This window comes from Pelobates fuscus, chromosome 1 (genome assembly GCF_036172605.1).
Source record: "Pelobates fuscus isolate aPelFus1 chromosome 1, aPelFus1.pri, whole genome shotgun sequence".
Classification (NCBI taxonomy): Eukaryota; Metazoa; Chordata; class Amphibia; order Anura; family Pelobatidae; genus Pelobates; species Pelobates fuscus.
The window spans coordinates 375,814,126-375,836,107 of record NC_086317.1 but is presented as its reverse complement, the minus strand read 5'-3'; the positions used below and the strand labels follow the sequence as shown (position 1 = coordinate 375,836,107).

The following is a 21,982-nucleotide window of genomic DNA, read 5'->3' as shown; positions in this document are numbered from 1 at the left end:
GTGAGGTCTTTACAATTTACACATTTTTATGCACTTTTTTTCTGCTGAGAAATATCTGTGGCAGTTTGCGCCTTTTCCCTCCAGGAATCCATGTCTTTTAATGGAAAAGAGGAATAATGTAGAGAAAAAAAAGTGTCTGTATCTGAACACTGTTTATTCTCTCTCTCTCTTTCTCTTTCTCTTTCTCTTTCTCTCTCTTTCTCTTTCTCTTTCTTTCTCTTTCTCTCTCTTTCTCTTTCTCTCTCTTTCTTTCTCTTTCTCTCCCTCTCTCTCCCTCTCTCTCCCTCTCTCTCCCTCTCTCTCCCTCTCTCTCCCTCTCTTTCCCTCTCTTTCCCTCTCTTTCCCTCTCTTTCCCTCTCTCTCTCTCTCTCTCTCTCTCTCTATATCTATATCTATATCTATATCTATATATATATATATATATATATATATATATATATATATATTCCTCCAGCTTTCTAAAGTTTAACCCCTTATGACCGGAGGGCGTACTATTACGTCCTTTTAAAAGCGGCTCTAAACGCCGCAGGGCGTAATAGTACGCCCTCTGTTTTTTTGTAACTTACCCGGTCGCCGGCGATCGCGGTTGGGGGGACTCCCAGGGAGCCCCCCGCGGCACGTCCGCCCTCCAGGAGCCCTCCCGGCCATGTGAGAGTGAGGTCCTTGCGAGGACCTCACAATCACATGGCCGGGTTAGCTGCCTGCTGCATTGCCAGTAGGGGGGCCAACTGTAATGACAGTTGGTCCCCCTGCTGGCTGAAAATCAAATAAATTTTTTTTAAAACAGTGTAAAAAAAAAAAAATTATATACTTACCGTATATACTCGAGTATAAGCCGAGTTTTTCAGCCCATTTTTTGGGCTGAAAAACCCCAACTCGGCTTATACTCGAGTCAGAGTCTGTATTATGGCAATTTGCATTGCCATAATACAGACTGGGGGGAGAGGGGGGCTGGCAGAGCTGTACTTACCTTTCCTGCAGCTCCTGTCGGCTCTCGCGAGATTTACACTGGGAGCTGACAGAAGAGCAGAACGGACGGCGCAGAGGAGGAGAGAGCTGACAGGAGCTGCAGGACAGGTAAGTACAGCTCTGCCAGCCCCCCTCTCCCCCCCACTGAACTGCCACTGGACCACCAGGGAAGGAGAGCCCCCCTCCCTGCCATATATCAAGCAGGGAGGGGGGACGAAAAAAAAATATATAAATAAAATAAGAAATAAAATAATAAAAAAAAAATTAATAATAAAAAAAAGGGGTATAAGGACCACTATGGGAGGGGGGGGGGGTATAAGGACCACTATGGGAGGGGGGGGGGTATAAGGACCACTATGGGAGGGAGGGGGTGGGTTAAGGACCACTATGGGAGGGAGGGGGTGGGTTAAGGACCACTATGGGAGGGAGGGGGGTATAAGGACCGCTATGGGAGGGAGGGGGGGTATAAGGACCACTATGGGAGGGAGGGGGGGGGGTAAGGACCACTATGGGAGGGAGGGGGGGATAAGGACCACTATGGGAGGGAGGGGGGATAAGGACCACTATTGGAGGGAGGGGGGGGTATAAGGACCACTATGGGAGGGAGGGGGGGTATAAGGACCACTATGGGAGGGGGTGGGATAAGGACCACTATGGGAGGGAGGGGGGGTATAAGGACCATTATGGGAGGGAGGGGGGGGTATATGGACCACTATGGGAGGGATGGGGGGGATAAGGAACACTATGGGAGGGAGAAGGGGGATAAGGACCACTATGAGAGGGAGGGGGTGGGATAAGGACCACTATGGGAGGGGAGGGGGAAGTAAGGACCACTAGGGGAGGGGAGGGTAAGGACCACTAGGGGAGGGGTGAGTCAGGACCACTGGGGGGGGGGAGTGAAGGAACACGGGGGTGGGGAGGTAAGGACCACTGAGGGAGGAGGAGGGGAAGTCAGGACATATGGGGGGGGGAGGGGGCGGCAAAAATTTTTTTGCCTACGGCGGCAAATATCCTTGCACCGGCCCTGCACACACTGCATTCACACACTGCATTCATGCACACACATACTGCATTCATGCACACACACACTGCACTCATACACACACTGCATTCATACACACACGCTGCACTCATACACACACACATACGCACACACTGCATTCATTATACACACACTGTAAATAAATATTCAATTAATATATTTTTTTTAGGATCTAATTTTATTTAGAAATTTACCAGTAGCTGCTGCATTTCCCACCCTAGTCTTATACTCGAGTCAATAAGTTTTCCCAGTTTTTTGGGATAAAATTAGGGGCCTCGGCTTATATTCGGGTCGGCTTATACTCGAGTATATACGGTAGATCATATATATATATATTAAATATATATGATCTAAGTATATATATACACGTATACATACACACACATACACCGTCTAGGTGTATTTTAATATTAATATATATATAATTATATATATATATATATTATCAAATTACACGTAGACTGATACTGATTAAATATATGTATAAATATTGTTATATATATATTTATAAATAATATAAAAAAATAAATATGTAAATACGTAAAAAAATTAAATTAAAAAAATAATTAAAAATAAAATATTAAAAAATATATAGATGTGTTTTATTTCGTTCTAACTGTATTGTGATATTAATATATATATATTTATATCAAAATACACTTATAACAAAATTATATATATATCTATATACATAAATATATACGTATATATCACTATATATATACCTATATATAAATAAAAATATTTAAAAAAAAATGATATATATATATACGTATATATACACATATGTATATATATATATACATATATTAATTCTACACATATATTTATGTAATAATTTTACATAATTAGGTATCCTAATTAATTACAATTAGCGGGACCTGCCTGACAACCCATGCCGAAAGTAAAGGGAATTTAATTTGCTAGCACTATATTTAACCCTATAACTTTCCAAGACACCATAAAACCTGTACATGGGGGGTACTGTTTTACTCGGGAGACTTCGCTGAACACAAATATTAGTGTTTCAAAACAGTAAAATGTATTACAACGATATCACCAGTAAAAGTGAAGTTTTTTGCATTTTTCACGCACAAACAGCACTTACACGGACGATATTATTGCTGCAATACTTTTTACTGTTTTGAAACACAAATATTTGTGTTCAGCGAAGTCTCCCGAGTACAACAGTACCCCTCATGTACAGGTTTCATGGTGTTTTCAAAAATTACAGCGTCAAATATAAGGCTTGTGTTTCATTTTTTTCACTTTAAAATTCGCCAGATTGCTTACGTTGCCTTTATGACCCTATGGTAGCCCAAGAATGAAAATTACTCCTATGACGGCATACTATTTGCAATAGTAGACAACCCAAGGTATTGCAAATGGGGTATGTCCAGTCTTTTTTAGTAGCCACTTAGTCACAAACACTGGACAAATTTGGCGTCTTTTGCATTTTTCACACACAAACAAATACTAACGCTAACTTTGGCCAGTGTTTGTGACCAAATGGCTACTAAAAAAGACTGGACATACCCCATTTGCAATACCTTGGGTCGTTTACTATTGCAAATGATATGCCATTATGGATGTAAATTTATTTCCTGGGCTACTATACAGTCTCAAAGGCAACGTAACCAATCTGGCAAATTTCAATTTCAAATGTAACGCGCTATATTTGACCCTGTAACTTCCCAAAACACCATAAAACCTGTACATATGGGGTACTGTTTTACACGTGAGACTTTGCTGAATACAAATATGTGTATTTTATTGCAGTAAAAGCAAACAGTATTATGACATTGACAGTTAAAATGTCATGTAGAACTAAAAAAATGAAAAAAAATCTTATTTTCTCCCATTTTTTCATATTAAATTATGTTTCATAGCTAAATATTTGATATTAAATGAAAGCCCTGTTTCCCCTGAATAAAATGATATATAATAAGGGGGGGTGCATTTAATATGAAAGAGGTGAATTACGGTTGGACAGACATATAGCGCAAATGCCAGGTTTTGTTTACATTTTGTTTCGTTCACAACTTGTACATTTGGCTGCGGTGTTAAGGGGTTAAATGGATGTTGCATATTTACAATTTGATGAGGGACCTACCAAAATAACGTGTGTGTGTGTGTGTGTGTATTTTGTATGTTATATGTAAATATATATAAATTTTTAAAAGTATTTATATTACTTTCAATAGATAAATCGAGATAGATCCCTGTAGTGCGAATAGTGATTTTACTTGTGTATTATGGGAAAATTATGTCATTGTGTGCTTCTAAAGACATTGTAAACCAATCAGCTGTCAGTCACGTAGTTTATTATTACCGTATTTCCCTAAAATCCCTCAATGGTATTATGTTCACTTTATTATACTATTCACTGTCATGCATTTTATGTCTCTCTCTTTGCACATACATATGCTGTAGGAGTCACTGATTGGTTGAAATCCTTCATCATTTAATCCAATATATAATTTAAGCTGTATACATCTAATATTGCAATGGAAAAATGAATGGGAATAAAAATAAATTGTTCCATTTTAAACATGTTGACATGTAGATCTTTGAATTGATTTTTTTTTTCTTTTTTACTTGCCTGGTAAATATGTCTCAAACATTATGTTGTGAAGATTTTATAAATTGCCTCAAACATTATGTTGTGAAGGTTTTATAAATCGCACAATGGCATCCCATGAGATGAAAGAAACAAGAGGCTTGTCTTACAGCAAAGAACTGCTTGAAATTAAAAATAAAATAAAAATCTAGCTTTAACGTACACAAGCATAGTGCTGATGGTTAAGGCTGATCTGATAAGTTAGCAAGTCACGTTTCATCAGTTAGGGAACTCCCCAAATAGTCCTATAATCTGCCTTTTTGTAGTAATTCCTACAAGTTTTATCACACCTATACCCAAAGATCTATTTCACTTTTTGTTTGTTTTTCCCACATGAGAACTTTTCTGGCTTTGAAGAGTAAACTTCTTTATCCGATAATGTCTGCTTAAACAATAAAAATATACTTAATCATAGAGATTGTATCCATGAGCATTACACTAAACTAACACAAACTCCCTCACTTCTTCCTCCACTCTTGCTTTGTCTGCAATGTGATTGGCCATGCTTGAGAAAATGTCCCCAATCAGAGCATAACACTCCTCACACCCAACATTTTGGCTTTTCAACCAGAGTATGAACTCTCCCACTTCATCCCTATTGGCCTAGAATTCTACTACTCTAGTCTGCCACACTGTTCTCAGCAGAGAAGGCTATGTTGTCAGAATTAAAAAAAAATATATATATAAAAAAATCTTTGTTTGCCTGCATAATTTACTATACCATAACACTGCACTTTAATACCAAGAATTCATTGTTGGGAAGTAAACATTTTTACACAGCCTGAGAGAATTAACCAGGTTGATTGTGTATATGCTGCTACTACTACTGTAATGCAAATATTTTATGGTTTGTAGAACAAATAGCAGGACTGCAGCACGCAGGAGAATTAGCAAATTACTGGCAGTTAGGAAATACACTCAATAGCCCATACATTCAATAATGGCCATACTGATGTTATTGTCACTAAGGATCTTTAGCCCCTCGACATCCAAAGGCATTTTGAAGATTTCCCTCCTCAAGGGTTAGTGTCCGTTCACGTTGACATATAAGGGATTCATGAAAGGGGGAAAAAACTAAACAAATACATTTTTAAAAATACAAAATATAAAAGACAAGTGCTATATGCACAACACAATTGTTAAGTGGATTACCACGTAAAAGGACTCCCACTTGCTCACTAGCTAGAGTAGTACCATAGAGTGTGTAAATAGTAAATACATTTTTAAATGAATATAGTGACTAGCATACAATCATGTACATAGTCTACATTGAAATGCCCAGTAAAACAGTTTGTAAAAACATCTGATACCATTTTTACAAAGCAGCACAAAAAACCCCAGTGGCATAGGTACAGACATTATTTAGCAGCAAATGAACAGTATAAGTCCAAATAATGGTTAGCAGGACGTAAATAGTATGGTAAACAGCAGCCAATTACTTCTCAGTGCAACATAAGGATTAGCAGCAGGAATTAGTAAGCAATAGATCCAGAAAGAAAAAAAGTCTTAATACCCACATACAGGGATGCAGTGTCTAAACACTGGGAGTCACTCCTCTAATAGTGTATCCTGTAGGTAGTCTGATCCAAGACAGGATACCTAACTTGTTTCAGCTTCCCCAGGGTATGAGAATTGTTGTGAGACGAGGTCCCTTTTTTTCCGACAACTTCTACCTGCGGCGGTCAGACTTTCTCTTCAGCCAAACGCGCTTCGCCTGTTCTGCGTTTATAGTTTTGATAAAGCTACAACAGGCGAAAAGCATTTACTTGTAATTTTAATTTAGAATATGCTTATGATTTTATGCTAATAAATAAATTCATGTAAAATTTTATTTACTATTTACACTTTCTATGGTACTAATCTAGATAGTGCGCAGGTGAGAGTTATTTTATGTGGTAATCTACTTCACAATTTTGTTGTGCATATTGCTCTATTCTTTTATATATATTTTTTATTATTTATTTATTTCCCTTTCCCCCACCTGCGCAGCCTTCATTTCTTTATTCATATGATTATGTTAAAGGTTTGAGGTTCTCCTACTTAGGCCTGCTACCCAGTAACCCATTTTCATCTTTCTTTTTTATTTTATTTTCCCCAGAGCATTTGCGCTTCCACCCTATTTATGTATCTGGGGCTTGTTTCAATTGCTTTTGATCTTCTGTTGGTCTGTAACAAAAGTCGCTAAACTCCCCCTCTCTATCCATCAGCAGTATAGCATAAGAAGCTTTCAAATGTAATATTGTATAGCATAGCATATAAAAACTATTGTGATCAATGTACCACAGACTATAATTTGCAGGATTAAATGTGAAGGTGTATTTAAAGGGTGCTCAAGCCACCATATTCAAGGCTTTTTGGCACTGTGTGGAACAAATTCTGCTACGGTAGAGGGGTCCATCTGTGATAAGCACGTTCCATCCGTTCTTGGTGGCGTAGTGAAGCCCAGCTGTTGTAGTCTAGAGTCCAGCTCCTGTAGTCTTTACCCGGTGCGAAGTGCCCTGATGCATGAAGATGAGTATTCTTGGAAGCCCTCATTTGTATTGGACATTCTGTCGCTGTAGGATTTGCAGGAGTGGTTGTAGGGCCCTGCGCCATGCAGTGGTGCTTCGGGTTAGGTCTGGGAAGAACGAGAGTGAGGAGCCTTCAAACAGGAGGGGAGTCTGTCCCCATAGTGCTGCGAGAAGGATGGCCTTGTCCTTGGGGGGATGAAGCGGATGATCAGGTCGGTGTGGGCCACTGGTGGTTTTGTACCCGGTTTCGATAACCGGAGCATGCCATCTAGTTTCTTTGCCTTGACCTGCTTTGGTGGTAGCAGTGTGTTGAGCAGGCGGCAGATGAAATGTGACAAGTCGGGTAGGCTTACAGTGTCGGATCTTCAAATTGTAACGCCGTTTCTGATTTTCGGTGGTGTCTATTCTGTCGGTAATGGCCTTTTGTTGTGTCTGAAGTGCACGAGCTTGCTTCTCCAATTAGGTTATTCTAGAGTCCTGGGTGGTCGAGGAGGCCTCCAGCAGGGTTAGTTGTGAGAAGGCGCCTTCAATGGCGTCTTTGATGAAGGCCATGTCAGCCGCGATATTCAGCCGCAGCTCTGCCAGCATTCCTTTCAGTTGTTCTGACGTGACCGGTTCCTCCGTGGGGGGGTGTCTTGGTGTTAGACACCGTTTGGTAGTTGGGCCGCAGCTCCCTCACCCGGGTCAGAAGAAATGCCCTCCGAAAAGCAGGAGGATTCATACTCCCCGTTGCCATTTTGTCCCATGGTGATTTCTGGCTGCCTCTCAGGAATTCTCCGATATATCACTTCATTCCAAGACTGGATGGACAATACACAAATTAAATTGGCACTTTCTCAGACTTGCTGCAGAGGGCTATGGTTTTTAGGTCCGAGAGAACTCCTTAAAACCAGACGGATGTTACCCAAAGACATCTTTGCACTGTAACCAGTGTAGAACACGGTGCCCCTTTAAACTTCATCTTCTGCCCAGCTTTGCATATCATTGAAGTCTAAGAAGTATAATTTGGTGAACTGTGGAAAAATGGAAGGAATTGTAATTTGCTTTTTTTGCCTAAACATTCCATTACCTAGTAAATTCTCCAGTGTCCAGTGTATTGAATATGTCTAAAAGCATTACAATTTTAGTTTTCCGTCCCAATTTTTTTTTTTTTCGGAACAGCAAACTCCTCTTGTATGAATTCATCATCAAGACTCTGTAGGTACCCTCACTGGCAGGCTGATTGCCTCTATTTTAGTGTACAAAAGATCACCACTTAAACAAGGCCAGTCACACACCAATATTGTGACTGAGATCCATGCCTGGTGTTAGAGAATGCACAGTTAGTTTGTTATTAAAAAAAAAATACAAAAGTGCAAAGATTGTTTTAAAATGGTGACAGTGATGTAAAGACATTTCTTTATATAATTCAAATCTGTAACCTATAAATTGCATCGACACTTCATATTCCATATTATTTCAGTTAGCTTGTTGTTTCTTTCTATTAATGTACATTTTCTGTAGTCTAGATGCATTAAGCTCTCTATTTATCAAGATTGGTTTATTGGATTTATACCTACAGTTGTACGCATGAACACCCTCTTGTTTTCTCAGAAATTACAGCCCTTGTAATACCTTTGTTTTATTCTCACATTGATGTAATATCTTCCCACTCTTTCCATTTTTACAGTATATAATTTTGTTTTAAAACTATATACTTAGTAGAAGGAATCTTTAAACTACAACATAATTTAGGATGCTGTCATGAAGACATAAATACATATTCATACATTTTATTTTATTTTCTTGGGATACATTTTCCAGCCCAGCATTCAAATAGGATATATCTTTCTTTGGTCAAATACTTTTCTTTATTTTTTTTCTTTTTAGCATGCCTTCCTATTGTGGCTGTTCTGAAACAAAAGGCTTTTTTTTTTTGAATACAAAGATTATTGTCCTTCTGTCTAGCCTCTTGTCCCCTTTACTCATAGCTTAGAATATTTGCCGTCTATTGGTGTATCTGCATGCCACAGCAGTGTAACTCACTATAATGCTGCTAACTAAACTGCAATAAATTAGATTTAGATATTGGTTTGGGAATGTAAAATGTGTTGTTCTAAATAAAGTGGCTTTGATAAAAGTTTCATAATCCACAACTGTGAAATACCCAGAGATGTTTATTTTTGAAAAATGTACGACTGTATGGCAATAATTCGAATAATTCAGTTAAAATGCTTTGAATGCAATATATCTGTTAACAATATCTAAAGTCAAACCCTTAATTTGATCCAGTCAGAAACTGGGCAACAAACCAACCTAAAGGGATAATCTGAGCACTATAAACTTCTTTGTAATTAAGTTGTTATGGTGCGAGGAGGTTCAGAGCACAGTCTTACCCGTGGGAGTAAAACCATTAATGAACAGTTCAAGTCCAAATACTGGAAGATAGTGACCCATTGCTCTGCCCCTCCACTGCATCTGAAGGTTTGAAGAAGTGTAACCGCTCAATTCCCTGCAGTTTAGGCGTTAAATCATTTTTTATTTTTGTTAATGCAGGCTATCCAGGCTTTGACTCGCACAGCGTATGTGAAAAACGTTTAATTTTCAATCAAATCTTACAGCATAGTGTGTTTACTGTAGAAGTTTTTTCCTGCTAGTTAATTAAACTTTAATCACACAAGGCTGTTAGAGATACGAAATTCTAAATTAAAGAAACATTCTCCCATCCTGTCTTCTTCACTTCCTCTTTTAGAATCTGTTCTTTTCTTTCTGATCTGTTTCTTTTTAAAAACATAAAACAAAGTAGGGGCTATGTTGTCTTATGTATTTTTCCTACGCTTGACAATATTGACAGGGTGGAACCTAAGGCAAGCATGAATTAGATCCCGTCGCATACTCTGGGCAGAGGAAGTCAGTGGTGCTCTGAATGCCAGTAATTAGAAGATGGTGATGCCTGGAATGAGAATCCAGCACAGCGAATAAAAAAGAATGAATAGTACATACGGATGAATTTGGCATTTACAATTATTTAAGGGGACTGTTAAAAATTGGATAGTGGGGTAATAAAAAAAAAATGATTTGGGCCATGACAGACCCGCTTTAACTCCTAAATAGAAGATAACTGAGCAATAAAACTGCATGATCTATACCAGTGTTCCCCAGCCCAGTCCTCAGGGACCACCAACAGTCCAGGATTTATGTATTTCTCTGTTTTATTCCAATGGATATACTGAAAAAAACCTGGACTGTTGGTGATCCATGAGGACTGGGTTGGGGAACACTGATCTATGCAACAAAATCACTCCATAGAGTGTTCCTTTAAGAGATTTGAAAAGCGAGAAAAGCTCAACATGAATACATGTCCAGAGCCTATCAAATGCACAAGTTATGATTGTACCTTTAAGAAGTTAAAGTAGTAGGTAAATATTTTTACATGACTTCTGTTTTCTTATGTAAGTAGTATATTTAAAAAAAAACCAACCTTTTCTTTTGGGGATTGTTTTGTCATTCCATAATTATCAACTATAACAGAACAATTCTGTTATCAAGACTGTATGTTGGATTGTAGAGCAGTTATCTGTATATTTTCTGGAAGTAATTGGGTGACCAGTTTTCTTTCTGAACTAATATTTACAATGAATCTAATTAACACTTCATATAGACTTTACCTTTTATGTTGCTATTATATCTCAGCCCCTTAATTTTGTTTGTAAGTAATTTTTATTTGAGGGGAACAAAAGATTTCATATCTTGTGCATATTAATAAATACTATTCTGGGAAAAAGCTACAGTAAATTGTAGTCTACTCTTCAAAATAATTTTGCAATAAGCACAAAGCATAAATTCACAGTGCAGGGGACGGGGCCTGACCGCAGAGCTATGAGGACGTTCATCTCAGCAGCTCCTGCTAAACTGGGCAATCAAAGCTAAATTTCACTGCCACACCGGCACTCAATCGAGGTTACAAGGCCACCACACGAGAGAGGGCATCGAGGCGAACAGACACCTCTCAAGCGACAGATCGAGCCCTAATCATGGTGCGGCCTACCAGCATGGCGGGCGCTGGGGAGACGGCCGCTCCCCAGAGGCGACACCAAGCTGGGGATCTGGAGGTGAGCCCTCGTTCCCCCCCCTTTGGACCGGTGGGGATCATTCCGGTCTACCCCTACATGACCCCTCTGCAAAGTAATGAGTCATTACAAGCTCCAAGAAGTCCTGAGCCCACTATCTCTGCGGCCTCTAAAAATGTTGGATGCCTGCCACACCGCTGACCCCACTAACTCATGGCGGGAAACGGAGCTAAGATTACATAACATATTCACTGCCTTCTGGGAGAAGCTTGAAGCCCGTATGACACCCTCAGCTGCTGACAAGCCGCCTCACTCACCTCCCCAATGCACCCTGCAGGAGACCTGGCGGAATAACGCAGCAATCCCCCATGAGCTCACAACCACGAGGGTTAAGTACCAGCGGAGGTCTCTCTCAGGGCCAGGCCCAGGAGACCACCAAGAGAGCGCCAGTGCAGGGAAACAGACTCCCGGTTCCCCCGGGGCGTCTGTGCAATGACCACATGACCTTACTTCACCCCCGGGTCACACACGAGCATTGCCTATGTGGGACGCCACAGGCAGGCCTCGAGCAGTAAAGCAGAAGTCATCATAGCATCCATTAAGCCGGGCCCCTGCAGCAACCCCAAGGGTATGCAGGAGCCTAACGCACCTACAAGCTGAGACTCTGCTGAGAATCTCAAGACTGGAAAACGTGCAGAACGATCGGCGCATCAAGAGGTGAAAGAAATGTCTCACCCTACGCAGGTAGAAGACATATGTCCAGCCCCAGCAACGCTCCAGCCTGCCATACCGGCCCAAAATGGGGGTAATAGGCCACACCCCGGCAACTGCTTGACAGACTCTAAGGGGCCCCTCTAGGACCACGTCCACATGGCATATGGTCCCTTAACACCTGTACCCGCCAGCTACCAAGCTGGAGTTCCTTGAAGAGGTTCCCATCTGTGGTACTTGGAAACCCTGCCTCACGAAGGGGCATCGGCTGATTCCCTTACCTCAACCTGTATTTTTAAGAGGTCCCAGGATTCTATTTGGTTTTAAGCTGTTTATTTTGCTCAATGACTTTTCAATATGTTCGTATGTATAGGAAATGGCGTGACTTTCTTCAGCTGTAGGTTCAGTAGTAAAAATACCATTGTATGACTGGCCTGAATATAGAATAACTCACCCCACTTTTCTAAGCCTGGCATAGTCAGTACTACCATGGTCACCTAGCCTGCTTCCTAAATCATAATCAGCACTACTCGCCAGCTCTTATGATTATATCTAGATAGCCAGCCTAAGAACATAAATGTCTGTCACTCATAATTTCCAGCATCTCCCCTCTGACAAGATCTCTCCCCAGCTGGAAACATATAGATATGCCAGCTATACTTGTTGGATTTTCTTTAGCTACCATAAATATAAAAAGTGCAGTATTTCATGACATTTTATACTATGTTACCACTATATGATTGCTGAGTATACCCATGAGGAATTGTCTGTGTACTCTGATTGTTACGCTGTGCACTACAAAAATGAAGAATATAAAAAATAAAAAATTCACAGTGCATTCATTAGTGGGTATGTATGGCACTTCACACCCGGTACAGAATCCCTTGCACAGTGCAGTTGGTCAAACAAAGACAAGTTGTCAATCCTGAACCGGCGGTTGGAACATTTCCAGTCTCTCTTAAGTATCAACCACATGATCCAAGTTTTTGCACTCCATTGCATCCCTCAATAACCAAAAAATAAACAGAGATTGTAAAGGCTGTTAAGCAGCTGAAAACTGGAGTCAATGGAATTCCACCTGAAGTATGATTTCTTTGTCTGGTGCTGGGAACAAGGCAATCTACCACAGGACCTTGGTGACGCTATAAGCATTACCCTGTAAAAGAACAAAGGAAAACAGTCTGAAAGCTTCAACTATATCTGATGCAGGAAAAATACTTGAGAGGGTACTTAAGAGGTACAGACTGGTACCCACCACTTCAGAATAACTCTTCCCAGAGAGCCAATGTGGCTTTAAAGCTAGAAGGAGCACCAATGATATGGTATTTGTTCTCAGACATCTCCAAGAGAAATCTTTGTAACAGAACATGGCATTGTATGTGACGTTTGTTGACCTCACCAAAGTGTTCAACGCTGTGAGCAGAAAAGGTATATGGCAAATCTTGGAACACCTAGAATGTCCTCCTAAGTTTCTTAATACGATTATTCAGATACATGAAAATCAATCCTCTACCAGCCTGCACCTCATTAAGATTATCATCACCACTGGCAAATCAGAGCTGAAGGCAGCCCATCAGTTCAGCTACCTTGGGTGCATCATCTCTTCAGACACCGAGATCAACATAGAGATAGAAAGCAGACTGGAAAAGTCAAACAGAATGTTCTGCAGACTTCATAGGAGTCTGGAACAACAAGCATCTGAAGAGAATCACAAAGATCAGTGTGTACGGCTCTGAGTCATGTGTTACCTATTGCCAGCACCTGCGACTCCTTAAACGCTTTCGCTAATGCTGCATCCACAAAATCCTTAACATTCATTTGAATAACATCATGACCAATATCAAAGTTTTTGAACAAGCAGAGACCACCAGCATCAAGGCTATGCTTTTGAAGTCGCAGTTGCGCTGGGCAGACCATGTCTCCAGGATGGAAGATCATCACCTACCCAAGGTTGTGCTATATAGCGAACTGGGCAGTGCAACAGAGAAGCACCTAAGAAGAAGTTACAAGGACTCTCTGAAGAAATACCTTTGTACCCATCACATTGACTATTGTCAGTGATCTGCTCTAAACTCTGATCACAAGACTTGGAGACTCATCATTCATTGGACAATCTTCTCCTTCAAGTAGCATGCAGGGCAGGTCTTGAGAATAGAAAGAAACAAAGGAAGAACTGTGACAAAGTCAGACCAGATTTTCCCTTACAGATGCTGCCTCCGGATCTGCCTGTCCCGAAGTGGCCTCGTCAGCCACCAGGGAGTCTGCAGCAGACGTGGATATCCCACTTCCTAAATCTTTGTTCATGAAGTCAAGCCAAAAAAAAGATAATCCATTATTTTGTCATTAAAGGAACACTATAGTCACCTAAATTACTTTAGCTAAATAAAGCCATTTTAGTGTATAGATCATTCCCCAGCAGTTTCACTGCTCAATTCACTGTCATTTAGGAGTTAAATCACTTTGTTTCTGTTTATGCAGCCCTAGCCACACCTCCCCTGGCTATGATTGACAGAGCCTGCATAAAAAAAAAAAAACTGTTTTCACTTTCAAATAGATGTAATTTACCTTAAATAATTGTATCTCAATCTCTAAATTGAACTTTAATCACATACAGGAGGATCTTGCAGTGTCTAGCAAGCTATTAACATAGCAGGGGATAAGAAAATCTTAATTAAACAGAACTTGAAATAAAGAAAGCGTAAATAGGGCTCTGTTTACAGGAAGTGTTCATGGAAGGCTGTGCAAGTCACATGCAGGGAGGTGTGACTAGGGTTCAAAAACAAAGGGATTTAACTCCTAAATGGCAGAGGATTTAGCAGTGAGGCTGCAGGGGCATGTTCTATACACCAAAACTGCTTCATTAAGCTAAAGTTGTTCAGGTGACTATAGTGTCCCTTTAAAATTGTAGAATGTTTTCAAATAATAAAATAAAATATTGAAGTATACATTTGTGTATGTTTGTTGTGGTTTGGGCTGACTGCATGTAAAAAAGAAGAAGAGAAAAATAAATAAATAGATTTTCTCACCCCTCCTGGGTGGTATGTTTATTCCTCATTCTCGGATCCTTTACCAGAGGCCTGGGAGTTTGAGGGTTATACGTAGTATCTTAGCTGTTGCTAGAACTGCACTCTTCTGGACAGCAATCTCAGATGTCCCACCTGGAATCTGTTGAAGCCACTCCCCCAGCTTGGGAGTCACAGCCCTGAGTGCTCCTATCACTACTGCCTTCACTTTCCACATCCTTTTTAGTTCTTCTTTCAGTCCTTGGTATTTGTTCACCTTCTCATGTTCCTTCTTCCTGATGTTATAATCACTGGGTATTGCCACATCCACCATGACTGCAGTCTTTCATTCCTTGTCTACCACTACAATGTCTGGTCGGTTGACCAGCACTTGCTTGTCTGTCTGTATCTTGAAGTCCCAAGGATCATAGCCCTGTCATTCTCAATAACCCTTTGTGGTATCTCCCATCTGGACTTAAGCATGTCCAATCCATATTCTGTGCAGATGGTTCGGTATCCAGCTACTAGGTGCTGGACTGTCTGAGACCTCTTTGCACAGTCTGCACCTTGGGTCTTGCTTGGTGTGGTAGACTCCAGCTTCTATTGATCTGGTGCTGAGTGCCTGCTCCTGTGCTGCTAGGATTAGTGCCTCTGTGTCTTTCAGTCCTGCCTTTTCCAACCACTGGTAGGATTTTGTCATGTGAGCCACATCCACTATCTGCCGGTGGTACACCCCATGGAACCTCCTCTTTTTCTCAGGCATTCCCTTAGCAGTTCATCTTTGGGAGCCATCTTTGTGATGTACTTGTGGACGCTCTGTGTTTCATTCAGGACTGTGGCCTTGACACTAATCAGGCCCACGACCTCCTTCCTTCCGGCAGGTATACAGTCTCTGGGTTCTGTATTTCAGGTGGAATCCTCCATTCATAGTGATTAGTTTCCTGGTCTTGTCATCCATGGTGACCAGTTCTTCTCTTGGCCGCGTTATTATTCCAGATGGGTATCTGATGATTGGTAGGGCAAATGTGTTGATGGCTTGGATCTTGTTCTTGTCATTGAGCTGGGACTGCAGGACCTGTCTGACTCTTTGGAGGTACTTGGATGTTGCTATCCTCCTTCCCTCTTCCTCATGGTTGCCAGGTACTTGTAGCTGTTCTCTAAATCTTCTATTTGGCCTTCTGAAACCTTAACTCCTTCTGTCCTGATCACCTTCCCTCTTTTTGCCATCATCCGCTATCATAGAAAAGGTGGCTGATACTAGCTCCACTCTTGAAACTGTATCCGTATCCACTCTTCTTGATGATCTGGCTAAGGGGGTTGAGGCCTATGCAGAACAGCATTGGGGATGGCGCATCCCCTTGGTATATGCCACATTTGATGTTCACTTGAGTTATTGTCCTGAAGTTGGCTTCCAGAGTTGTTTGCCCATCGAGTTCTTGTTGTGCTCTTATTGTCTTGCTGACCTTGAGAGAGCCAAGCATTCCAGTATCAATGTGTGTGGTATTGTGTCATAGGATTTCTTGTAGTCAACCCAGGCCGTACACAGATTGGTCTGTCTGGTCTTAGAATCCCTTGTGACTGCTTGGTCTACCAGTAGTTGATGTTGTGATCCTCTGGTGTTTTTTCCAATCCCCTTCTGAGTATTGCTCATATATTGACTCATATGCCCTTGGATCTTGGAGGCTAATATGCCTCTCAGGAGTTTCCATGTTGTGGGAGGGAGGTTATTGGTCGGTAGTTGGATGGTGCTTTTCCCTTGTGAGGGTTCTTCATGACCAGTATTGTTCTGCCTTGTGTTAGCCAGTCAGGGTGGGAGCCTGTTGCTAGTAGCTGGTTCATTTGTGCTGCTAGGCGTTAATGCAGTGTTGTTAACTTCTTCATCCAGTAGTTGTGGATTATGTCAGGTCCTGGGGCTGACCAGCTCTTCATGTGTGCTGCTCGTTGTTGGATATCTTCGACTGTGATGATGACAGCATGCAGTGGTCTGCTTTCAGGTCTAGTAGCCACGGGGCCTCGGTGTTATGAGATGCTTCTTGCTCCCAGATATTCTTCCAGTACTGTTCAGTCTCAGCTCAGGGTGGGTCTTGCGAGTAGATGTGGTGGTTACCCTGTAGCTATGCATACACCTTGGATGGTTATTTGGTAAAGAGGGCATTGATTATCTTAGCCTCTGCTTCTCTGGTGTATCTGCTCAGTCTGGTTGCCAGTGCTGTCAGTCGTTGCTTAGCTTTTTCCAGCGCTTCCGGTATGGGCATATCCTTGTACTTCCGCAGCAGGCAGGATCTATCTTTGATCTTTCCATCTCTGTTAAGTTGATCTAGCTTACTAACTTCCTTCTGTGCTGCCTTTATCTTGGCTTCCAGTCGTAGTCTCCATGGTGGGCATTGCTTCTCTTTGAGCTTCATCTTGTAGTCAAGTAGCTGGAGGACCAATGCTGTGGCATGTATGAGCATGTTGGTTGCTGTGATTGTGATGTGATTGTGGACAATGCTTCATTACCTGCATCTAGTATGCTGTCTGGTGGTTGCTTTCAAGTGATCTTCGGTAGTCTTGTCTGCAGGTCAATGACTGTTGTTATGCCATCTTGGGGTATGGATTGAGGTTAACAATTCTCTGCAGGTAAGAATGTGGGTATGGGAATGTCTTCCGCCTCATGGTGTATGGTTGATTTTTTCTGTAGTCCATTTATTTCCAGTTGTGACACTAGATTTCACTTGAAGATGATCAAACATTGTGTAACCAGCTGTTTTGGTGTTAGGGTAGATGATGGTTTCTTATTCATCCATAGCTCCTATGTTCTCTCTCTGTGTCCAGGAACGATTTGTTCCAGTAGCTCACTTGTCGTCAGATTGCCTTGGTTCCCTAGCATCTGACGTGGACCTTGTTAATCCAAGCCGGCATGACTCTCTTGGTTCGTGTTTCTCTCATATTATTGAGGTGGTCAGGGTATATATCATTTGGTGTCTCGCCCAGAGACACTTAATGGTACAGTGGTCTGACTGGGATTTGAACCGTCGTTGACATTACCACTGTGCTATCCAGTCGATATATATATATATACACACACACACACAATCTTAGATGGCTGAATTAGTTGGCCTTGATTTGTCTGTCAATGAACTGGTTAAGAAGGAGACTGACCTTGAATGAATCTTGTCTAAGAACGTGTTCTCTACTGTGAAAATAAAATGTCTTTCTGATGGGTGAAAGGTTTTGACATTATTATTGATGTTATACTTTTGGTACATAAAAGAGGAGGTGCACTGAACTCATTGAGACTACCTCTGTAGTTATAAAAGGCAGACTAGGACGTGGTTGTCCATAAGAAAGCAGAACAGGTCACCTTGCAGATATTTTTACCACTTTGTGCTCTATTAAAATGCATTGATTTTTCCATCGAATGCCTGTCTCATAATAATTATGGGTTTTGATATTGCTGCTGTCTTGAAAGTGATTTGTGCCCTTCTGTGCATATCTGCTTTAAATCGCAGTAAATGGTGCAGTTGTTTAATACATTTGAAACTTCAATAAGGAAAAAAAAGGATCAGTATTTGAAAAAAAGATTACAGCTAAAAGATGAAAGGCAACAGCGCTCCCACATAATGCTTTCAAGAGGCTGACTTATTGTGACACAAGCTCACTCATACTGGAGGACAAACTTCCATGTGTGTTACAAGTCTACGGAATACAATCATATGCAAAATTGTAAATCAATTTACCGGAATGGGTTCATAAATCAAATGGCACCCATTCCTTTTTTATTTTTGTACATAGGGAAGTAACACAAAGTTTAAAAGTTAGATCCATAGAGGACAAAAATGGTTGGGAAGGTGATATCAATGGAATTAATCTTTAAGGTATTCAGAAGTATTGATGTGTGTGGAGTAAACATTAAATCAGGCAGATTACCACGACAACAGAAACCGTTTGTGGGGGAAAGTAAAAAAAAATTATAGTTTGAAAAGTCTTATTGTTTTGTTGATGCAGGAACATGACACATACCTGCCTAAGGTTGGTGGAGTAATAATGAGGCACTCTTAGTTCTTTATACTGGTTTTGGTAGTATGAGCCTCGGGTGTCATTGCCTGCACCATTGTAAGCAACACTGATAACACTACTTCCAATTATGCTCACATTGAATCTAGAGTGACAATGATAGCATGGGAGTGCTGGCCATGGGCAAGCACAGTGCTTCTAGCCAATCATAGCTATTCAAGGTGGGCTGCAATGATAGGCTAGGATGGGTGAGGAGTTGCCATCCAAACTGTCTCCTTGGTAGCATACTGACCAACAGTCCCAAATTTGTCTGGGCAGGGGCCACCAGTCGGGACTATCCTGTGTTTGTTGTCTGGTGTCTCACTTCTGGGGATACCAGAGACAAAGTCAGTAGAATACTTGGCTTTAATGCATCATTATATGGACTTGCACTGCTCAAAGTAAATGCAGGGCGTTCAGACCATGCAAGGGTACAGCAGATGCGCTTCACACATGTGCAGGACTGAGAGGAGATAGACATTGTAATTCACAATGTTGGTAATGTTGGGGAATGAGACAACAGCAGGAGTTCTGAAAGTCCTGACCCTATAGTGTTAAAACCACCATCTAGTCCCCCTGGGCCCCTCATGCCTCCATAAATATAGCAAAATCTTACTGTATTCAAGCCTGAAGCTGTAGATCTGCATGCTGTTTGCCTCAGAAAATAATGCTGTCTGCTGACATAATTAGAAGTGGTAGTCTGAGCCAATCACAATGCTTCTCCATAGGATTGGTTGAGACTGACAAAGAGGCAGATCAGGGGCAGAGCCAGCATGATTCAAACACAGCCTTGGCCAATCAGCATCTCCACATAGAGATGACTTGAACCAATGAATCTCCATGAGGAAAGTTCAGTGTCTGCATGCAGAGGGAGGAGACACTGAATGTTTGGATGCATTTTAGGCAGCCATGGCCCAGGAAGGATCTCTTACAGCTATCTGAGGAGTGGCCAGTGAAGTTATCACTAGGCTGTAATGTAAACACTGCATTTTCTCTGAAAAGACAGTGTTTACAGCAAAAAGCCTGAAGGTAATGATTCTACTCACCAGAACAAATCCAATAAGCTGTATTTGTTCTCGTGACAATGGTGTCCCTTTAAGTATTCCACTGGAAATATTAATGTCAGTGCTCTTGTTAGTTTATTTTGACATGCTTTTTCTCTGATTTCATTTTATAAACATGGAAAACATTTGAAATGTCAAGATAAGGGATTATTAAAATAGTACCAAAAGTGTGGAATCCAAGCTGATATATCCTACTGCCATTTTTTTCAGATACAATTATGTACGATTAACATGATTTATAGATTATGCTCTGCTAAATAAATATCCTGTATTATTCAGTTGTACATAGTTCTTACATTTATCTTTTGATCTTTGCAGGTTTCTTGTCCAAATGTGATAACCTTTTCAAAGTAGAGACATCATGGACCATTAAAAAGGTAAATCCTTATTTAATTATGTCATATACGTCGCTATGTTTATCAGCTTGAAAACAAATATTTTACAATCTAGATTTCTCCATAATGCTGCAAATGTTGAATAACAACAAAACTAAAAACTAAAAAACGCCTTAGTTAATACTATCCTAGCAACCAACTTTTCTACCCCTGCCTTTTGTTTCTCCCACTCCCTCTAGCATGTAAGCCGATCGAGTAGGGCCCTTGACCCCTCTGTTCTTGTATGTCCAACTTGTCTGGTTACAATTACTTGTCAGTTAGTCCACCCATTGTACAGCGCTATGAAATCTTTTGCACTTTATTATTAATAATGATAAATAATAATTCAGCACAGACTAAACATTCATTACAAAAAGTACAATATGCAGTTAATTTGTGTGTGTGTGTATACACTCCAAAAAAGGTTCTTCTTATTCTACTTTATACTGAAGCACCAGGTATGGAGTGTATGGCTGCAAATTCTATTTTTTTTTGTGTGTGTGAATGTTTTTACTTTACTTTACGTACCAAATTGCGAAATTTAAGCAAAAAGGGCTTTATTTAAAGGACCACTCTAGGCACCCAGACCACTTCAGCTTAATGAAGTGGTCTGGGTGCCAGGTCCAGCTAGGGTTAACCCATTTTTTTTATAAACATAGCAGTTTCAGAGAAACTGCTATGTTTATAAATGGGTTAAGCCTTCCCCCAAAGCCTCTAGCGGCTGTCTCATTGACAGCCGCTAGAGGCGCTTGCGTGATTCTCACTGTGAAAATCACAGTGAGAGCACGCAAGCGTCCATAGGAAAGCATTGATAATGCTTTCCTATGCGACCGGCTGAATGCGCGCGCAGCTCTTGCCGCGCGTGCGCATTCAGCCGAAGGGGCGGAACGGAGGAGGATCGGAGGCAGAGAGCTCCCCACCCAGCGCTGGAAAATGGTAAGTTTTACTCCTTTTCCCCTTTCCAGAGCCGGGCGGGAGGGGGACCCTGAGGATGGGGGCACCCTCAGGGCACTATAGTGCCAGGAAAACGAGTATGTTTTCCTGGCACTATAGTGGTCCTTTAAATTCAGTCTAACAGTTTGCTGTTTGTTGTTACAGCCTAAATTTTGTATTTCTGCTTTCAATTAGCTAAAATTTGGTATTAAGTAAAGAAAAACCTCTAAAAAAAAACCAAAAAAAAAAAAACACCTCACCTAGGCAGACATAATGGTGGTTTTGTTACAGTATATGATCATAAATTGCATAAGCCTGCTACAATGTATCCTATTCTTGACAGGTCCTATTATAGCATATATATATATATATATATATATATATATATATATATATATATATATATATATATATATATATGTGTGTATTGTTCAGCCACAACATCAAAACTACCTGCCCAATCATGTAGGCCACCTTCTTGTTGACAAAACAGCTATGCTGTGTGTAACCATGGACTCCACTAGACTTCTGAACGTGTTTGTGGTATCTGGAACCAAGGCATTAGAAGCAGATCCTTTAAGTCCTGCAAGTTGAGAGGTGGTGCTTTGGATGGATTAGATTTGTTGTTCAAGTACATACCACAGATGCACAATCAAATTGAGATATGGGGAAT

At 40.8% G+C, this 21,982-nt stretch overlaps 1 protein-coding gene across 2 annotated transcripts in view; it reads left to right on the top strand.

Moving 5' to 3' along the window:
* ENOX1 (ecto-NOX disulfide-thiol exchanger 1) overlaps positions 1-21,982 on the top strand; it is a 597,059-nt gene that overhangs the window by 58,883 nt on the left and 516,194 nt on the right. For both annotated transcript variants that reach the window (XM_063425978.1, XM_063425979.1), the window contains exon 2: positions 20,321-20,379. The gene's annotated coding sequence lies outside the window, so the exon portion shown is untranslated. The remainder of the gene's footprint in view (positions 1-20,320; positions 20,380-21,982) is intronic.